The 7,792-nt window shown below is 36.3% G+C and overlaps 1 long non-coding RNA gene across 1 annotated transcript; it reads right to left on the bottom strand.

Moving 5' to 3' along the window:
• Nucleotides 1-3,151: 3,151 nt before the first annotated feature.
• LOC125505660 lies at nt 3,152-7,527 on the bottom strand. The gene is made up of 2 exons (XR_007282322.1): nt 6,981-7,527; nt 3,152-6,924 (listed from the first exon to the last, which is right to left on the bottom strand). It is a non-coding gene; the product is annotated as an uncharacterized LOC125505660 (long non-coding RNA).
• Between the last annotated feature and the right edge of the window lie 265 nt (nt 7,528-7,792).

Genomic DNA, 7,792 nt, shown 5'->3' with positions numbered 1-7,792 from the left:
TCAGGTAAAACGGTTGAAACAAACATAAATTAAAATTGAACGGCCAATCTGAAAATAACAAAAAAAAGGGGGGGTTTCATTTAAAAAACCAGAGTAGGTAACTACCACACGTTTAGGATGCACCCTGTATATTGGAAAGTAATTTTAGAATGTGGACCTTTTAAACGTCAAAAACTTTCGTTGGACGAATTTTCTTGTAGACTTCATATTTACTGAGATATCGCACTTTGACGCGCACTAATGAGCAACCCTGTATATATATATATATATATTTCATATTAGAACTATACGCAAAATTCCAGTCCTCTTGGATACAAATTTTCTATATTGATCTTCAACTGTTTTTGAGTTAATAACCATTTTGATATTCGGGCTTTCCATTTATAAAAATTTGAGTTTGGTCAGGCACTTGAATTTGAGACACCCTGTAGCAACTGGTATTATCTTAAAATAAACTAGACGTTAATATGTACAACTTTTGTATTTAATAACTTTTTCTAAATTTCAAATTAGATGCAATAACGGGGTGGCCAAAGTTCAACTAATATTGGTTAGAAATCCAAAATCACTATAGAATATTTATATCGAGTAGGCCTAGAATTGTGCGAATAGTTCAAATGTGCAATGAAAAGTACGGCATTTTATTTAAAAAAACGTATGTTTGGTCTGCCACTTGAATTTGAGACACCCTGTATTAATTGCCATTATCTTAAAATAAACTAGACGTTAATAACTACAACTTTTGTATTTAACATTTTTCTCTAAATTTTAAATTAGATGATTAAACGGGGTGGCCAATGTTCAATCAATAACCTTGTACATTGAAATTGATTCACTTTGCACTCTTCCACAGCATTTCTAATTTTGGTGAAACTGCATGGGAAGTGGCTTACAGGAACAAATTAAATAAACTACAAAAAAACCAAAATAAATATTAGAAATTATAATCTAAACGGGACGAAAACATTCAGGGGTGTGCCTTCAGGCCGCATTACGCCCAGTTCGACCGCACACGCTGAATTTCTCACTCAAATTCAATGCAAATTTAAAATTATAAAATCCTTTCTTTGCTAAGATGCATAGACATGAGAAAGGTGCTATTTAAGTTAACTTTTATAAACGTTTCCCTTACAAGAATTGATGGGAAATAAATATATTTGCAAACCAATTAAAAAATGATGAAACAGGCAAAGAGCTAGAGAACTCCAAAAAGCATCAAAGAGTTTTTCAGTCAAAAAAAAAATTGAAGGACTTAAACGCGCCCAACCAGACTCCTGGTGTCTTTAAGATAAGTTTCCAAGATTAGACTGCCTGTGAGCGTTCAACAATAGGTTGATGTTTCAATGTAAGAAGTTTCTGCTCGCAACTATTCTAATTCAGACAATAGAAACGGCATGAATTAATTTAAACGGTGTCATATTTGTAATTCTGTCGGCCGAAACGGCTACATACGACTGGAAAACAACTCACCCTTGTGACGTGCCAATTATTCCCACTGTCATATTATGAACTTTTGGAACAGAACTTCGTTCCGCTTTGCCGTATGTTTTGATGTTCGCTATGGAATAATGACGAGATTATTTTGATTGCTCGCTTTTGCCATGACATGTCTGTGCCAGTGCCGGCCAAGCCGATTCTATACATTTTAAGACTTTTTCGATTCAACCTTTCTGGATTAATGTCTGGATCTGGAGGGTCTAGATGACGGGGATTAAGGACCTTTTTTGTGGCTACATCTAGATAGTTCTGAATTCGTGTAGAAAACTAATTTAATATGCAGCCCTATCGGTTCCAAATGCAGTTGGCCTCAATTAAATTGGCAAATTACTCAACCAACCTGTTTAGCCTCAAAGAATACTAATCGGTCACAAAATTCTCGTCAAAGCGTACGTGTTTCTGCACAAATTCAATTTTTACCGTAAAGTTTGTTCGTGTGTGTTTGCAACAAATTGTGTTTTCACCACAAGCGCAATTATAATTCGGGTTTGATTGCAAATCGCTTACGCTCGAAAAAACTGATATATGAGATTTTAATTTATTTTGTCCGATGCTGATTGATACAGTTGTCGATTTATTAAATGTACATATTGGAATTATTTACCTTAATTTGCGGAATTGCTGTCCTTCGTGTTTGTCAACCAGTTTAGAACCAACTGTTGATTTTACTCATTTCGCTTCAATCATGCTGAGTAACAACAGAAAATTTAAACTGAACTGTTTGAAGTAGAATATTCATCTAATTAGCATTAAAATATTTACAAACTGCAGAATTTTCCTTCGTCCCATGTGTAACTGGGGCTTGGTAAAAGCCGAACGTGAAAAGATATAAACTGCTAATACTCATTAATAAGCAAAAACCGGCGCCAAACGTCTGGCACCATTAATCGCAAAAAACTGAAGCGTATTTGATGCAGTTGCCATTTAGCTTGAGTGGATTTAAAAAAATATTTTATACCTTACAGAGCCGCGGCTATTAGCTCGTAATAAGTAAAAGTGGCTTTGAGATTTTCTAAGCAGAGAAAGTTTTCACAACCCGAGCAATAATCAATAACTTTTTTAAAATCTACGAAGAAATTGGCTTTAAATCAGGCGTTTAAAAGTAGATGATTTCGGACGTTTTGGTGCCCGCTGAATGAAATTTAGTCAAAGTTTAAGCGCAGTTTATAGCAATAATTTAGTACATTCAAAAAGGTGTGCCTCAAAATCTTCTTGTACTTCTTATTTTCCTTCTCCTATAGGAGAGAGGGCAACACCGATTTTTAAACAATTCGCCAAGGAAAAACCAAAAATCCCTCAATCCGCCCCATAATATAACTCCAAAGCGAAAATCCGCTGCTTTAAGTGAGGAAAAACTCACTTTAATGGAAAATTTCGGGAAGTTTCCAAGATTTTTTCAGTTACGATGAGCCGGATTAATGTCATGTGGCCATCTTATTCTTTTGACTGGTTGCACTCGTCTCATTACCGGTGTATCCAATAACCCGAAATCCATACAAAATGCGGCCTTAACATCCCAAGTCAAGCTTTAACCCACATCTGAGAGCACTCAAAAGTCGCGTTACTCTGAGCTTATTCAGATTATTTGATGTAATTGTCCAATTCTCCGCTCCGTAGCACATTATCGACAGAATGTACATTTCATATACTTTTCTTTTGTTCTTTAAGGTTATTTTTATTACTTTGAGTATATAAATCAGTTTTGCCAAATTCCGTCCCGGACTAGATCCTTCTTTGTGTCTCCCCTGTTTGATTTTCTCTCCCAAACACAATTTTTTGACCCCGATAGATGCATTATGCCATGGAGGAATTTAATTCAACATGTTCACTTATGTTCTCCAGTTCTGTCGGATCTTCTGCCATTATGATTATGTCATCTGCATAACGTAGGTGGCTCAAGTATTGGCTATTCACATTAGTGCCGCATTCCGACCAATCCAGTTTTCTCATCACGTCCTCGATAGCCAATGGGAACAGTTTGGATGATAGAGAATTATCCAGTCTAACTCCTCCCTTCAGTGGACCTGATTGGCTTGCGTATTTGAGTATGTTGCTGTTGCTTCCCTGGTAGTCTCTTGTATTAGATGTGAGTATCTTCTATCGATTCTGAAGTTTTGCAGTACTCTCTGAACTGCCAAATGTTCAACCGCGTCGAACTGGTCTATAAAGGCCAGATTCAGAAGGAAGTGGTATTCAATGCACTTCCCAAGGAAGAGTGACATGATAAGCAAGGGATCCGCAGAATTTGTTGAATAACACTTTCCAAAACCTGCCTGTTCCGTTGACTGAAACTTGTCCAATTTTTGCGTTGAACGTGTAGTAATTATACATGTTAGAAAATTAATCAGGTGCGATAGTAGAGTTATGAGATGGTAGATTTTCAGTTCAGTCCTATCTACTTTTTTATGAAGAAGTATAACTTCAGCCTTCATCAAGGTAGTCCGGATTTTACTTTGTTGGATCAGTTTGATTAGACTGCCGCCTCCTTCGATCATCATGTGGGTTGTAATAGCATCCTCTCCTGGCGCCTATTTGTCCTCAATGTTCTTCAGAACTTTAACCACTTCTGCCTCAGTTACTCGCGGACACTCTTCAGATCAGACGTTCCTTACCCTTCTTCGGTTGATCATCGCTTTGATCCTGTAGTTTGGATGCGTATGGGTGTGAATAATATTCCTCAACGATTTTCAAGACTCCACTCCAATTCGTTTTTTTTTCAACATCTTTATTGTCAGTTAAGGAAAAAAATGTTTTCCCCAGCTTTGGTCTTAGGCATTTCATGCCATTGTTTTTATCTATGGTTCAGTTTATGAGTCGGTACTCCTCTGTTTCATTATCCCTTTGTTGTTTTTTAATTAGTTTCTTTAGTTCCACATACTCTATTGTGCCCTTTTTCTTTTCCTCATTCAGTTGTCTTCGTTTTTTCAGCAGTCTCCTGATAATCATGCTCATCATCATTAACAATTTTTTCCTTTGGAATTGGTCTGTTCTTATTTACTTCCTGAATGCTGTCATTTAGGGTTCTTTGTATTTTGCTGTTCAAACTGTTAATATCGAGTAAATGATTCACTTGGGGGAACCCGTCTTCTCTCTACCGCTCTTTAAAATTTATGTCCATTTTCTTGAAATTGGTTGCACGATATTCGAGTGTTTTTATGTTGATGAATGTTTTTTTTTGTTGCTTCTTGTCGATAACCACTTTTGCTCGAATCAATCGGTGGGCGCTTCCTACGTCTAATGAGTTCAGCACCGTAACATCCCGTATTATTTACGCTTTGGAGCAAAGAATATAATAAATTTTCTTTATTGGTTTATTAAGACTGATCCAGCTCCATTTTCGAGATATGGGTTTTTTTAAGAATGAATTCATCATACTTAAGTTATGTTCGCCCATGAAGTTCAAGAGTGGTTTTCCTCTTGCGTTTCGATTGCCAAAACCACAGTGTCGAACGAGGTTCTCTGACTTCTCTTGGTTCTTACCAATTGTGGCCTTGAAGTCGCCTATATTCTGATTACGTAGTTGCATGTCACACCTTAAATAGCTGTTCTTACGTATTTATAAAACATTTCAATTTTGTCATGAATGGCTGATGTTAGTCCGAAGAATACAAATAAAAACATTGAAAATTATAAATAAAAATCCATTTACAACGCAAATACTTCACTACGTTACAGTAAGTGACATTTTCACTCAGAGCACTATCACTTTGCATAATGTATTAAACTTGAAGTAAAAAGAACAGCTATTTTGTAGCTATAAATGTCTAAAATTAATTAACTGATCGATGACCGCAAAAATTTTGAACTAAGCATCAAGACACAATAAAGAAAATAGTTCTTCAGAGAACATTATGTACTTAAAAATAAGAAGAAAATGTGTTTAATACACTGTTACTTAACAATTTCTTAATCCTCATATAAGAGCTTCTGTTTCTTTCAATTCTAGAATGTAATTCCTGCAATTTTTCAGTAGTTCCATTTATTATTTTGTCCACTCTTTCTATTGGTGTACCATTAATGTTCATTCCCTTCATGATCACCCTGAATTTTATTTTCTTTGAATTCGTTCTAACACAAATTGTGTACAATAACTGTCTGTTCTTTGCATGAGACCTTGTAGGTCATCCACAATGCATGGCATTATTGTTGTATCGTCGGCAGATCTAACGTTCTTAATATGTTGACCACTCACCCTCTTTCTTTTAGTCTCCTGTTGATGATGCTTCCTGTAATGGATCCTTATACTATACTCTTCTGCTTCATCTTCTTTGTCAGCCACTATCTGTCCACTGCTGAACAAAGAAATCGTTCGTTTGTTTCCATGCTGCTTTGACTTTTGCTGTATGGTACCATCTTCCTCCTGCATTTCTTTTAACATCATCTAACCATTTCCTCTGTGGCCTGCCGACACTCCTCATTCTTTGACGTAGTATCTAGTGTACAAGCCTTAATACCCATCTGCCCACACTCAATCTGGCAACATGTTCGTCTCCTTATTTCTTCGTTACGGATTTTATCTAATTAGCTAACGCCCAGCGTTGTCCTCTCCATGGCCCTTTGCATTGACTAACAGGGCTATTAACTATATGACTCAATTTTCCAAATGCAATCCATATTAGTCTCATTATCCGCTTAATCTCTGCTGTTTGGTTTTTCGTTCACATTTTAGAGACATGACCAAGGTCTATATGTTCGTCTTCAATATCCAGAGTTTTGCCTATTCTTCTCATGTTTATCAGTTCTGAAAGATTGCTTCGCTGCATATATTGACAAGGAGAGGCGATAGAATGCAACCATGTCCAAGATGCGTTGTATTTCTATGTCCGCTGATAATTTAAATGTTTAGTATTTTATATTATTCTTCTTATTCTTCTACTTTTAGAGATTTAGATGATCTGTTTATTCCGGACTTGCCTGTGTACTATTTCCTAAGATGTGGACTGCCACCGATCTCTCCATATCTTTGGTGGCCTTCCAGGTGGACGCGTCCTTAACCGGTTTTCACTCTAGTACAAGACGTGGAAGTTTATCGTCAGTCAATCACCTCTCGTGGTTATGCCATTCCCTTATCATTTTCCTTCCCCATATCACCACATCCTGTACCTCACATTGGGATCTAATATCAGTGTTTTTTTCGCGGTTTCTTCTTGTTTTCCCCGCTATTGATCTCGGTACTGATACTTGCGCGACTCGAAGCATTCACTTGGTCTTGTTGGTATCTTCTCTCGCTTCTAATCAATTTCGCATTAACGATTAGCCCGTACAGTTTCCATTAAACATTCTCATATAATGGCTGGTTTGTTTATTTGGTTTCTCAGGTCCTTTTGCGGGTAGTGAGTGCTGGACATTTCTAAATCGCATCACCTGCTCTATGGATGTATTATCTATTAACAGCTTGCTCATTGGCTGTCATGGTCTTCGTTTTACCTATGAATATGTATAGCATATAGTACGTATTTTACTGGGTTAGGGTGATCTTGTACGTTAAAAAGCTTTTCCGTTTTCCATCTGCGAAGTCATTCACTTCTTGACAGAACCATGGTTTGTTAGAATTTTTGGACTTATATTGATTTTCCTATTGCCAATTGATTCTGCAGCTACCTGATGTATGCAGTTGTTTGTTTCATTCCAGCATGTTTACATATTTTGGTTCGTGAGGTCAGTCTTACTAATTTTTTGCATTAATCTGTTCTCGTACAGTTTTCGAGCGCTGTATGATTCTGGGGTTCTTATTAATCAATCGCTGATATATTCTATATTTTCGATGATTGGTGCATATATATCCTCCAGTAGAATGTCAATTCCCGATTGTGCTCTTTCATGCTTGGCTTTTCCGCTGTAGATCAGTAAGAGTTTTCCAAGCTTACATCTTTCTTGGTTACATATTATTATTACGTTTTCTTCTTTCGTCCATGAGGCGGATTATATCTTGTGCCCTCCATAATTGCTTTGTTCTGAGTTGAATAGGGTGTTTTCACTTTTTTGTTGATATATTGAAAGTAGTTATGGCATACATTACACTGATATAATTTTTCTTGCAAAAAAAGTCTCCATAATAATTTCCAAGCGAATTCAAATTCAAATCAGATATTTTCCGTCAAAAACTATCCCGATTATGACGTAGCAGGTCCTATCATCAGTCATAGTATCGAGCGCCTCGTGTTTATTTTGTTGTTTTCGCAACTTTGTTTTATTATTTAAGCTATTGTAATTATCATTATTTTATTCATTATTATTATTATATTGCATAACGAAAAATAGTGACATGTATGGATCACAAACTAAGTGTTGTTTT

This window comes from Dendroctonus ponderosae, unplaced genomic scaffold, assembly GCF_020466585.1.
Source record: "Dendroctonus ponderosae isolate FM_Combo_2020 unplaced genomic scaffold, Dpon_F_20191213v2 Dpon_F_20191213_9, whole genome shotgun sequence".
Taxonomy (NCBI): domain Eukaryota; kingdom Metazoa; phylum Arthropoda; class Insecta; order Coleoptera; family Curculionidae; genus Dendroctonus; species Dendroctonus ponderosae.
The sequence above is the reverse complement of the archived record's forward strand: the minus strand, read 5'-3'. Positions and strand labels throughout refer to the sequence as shown.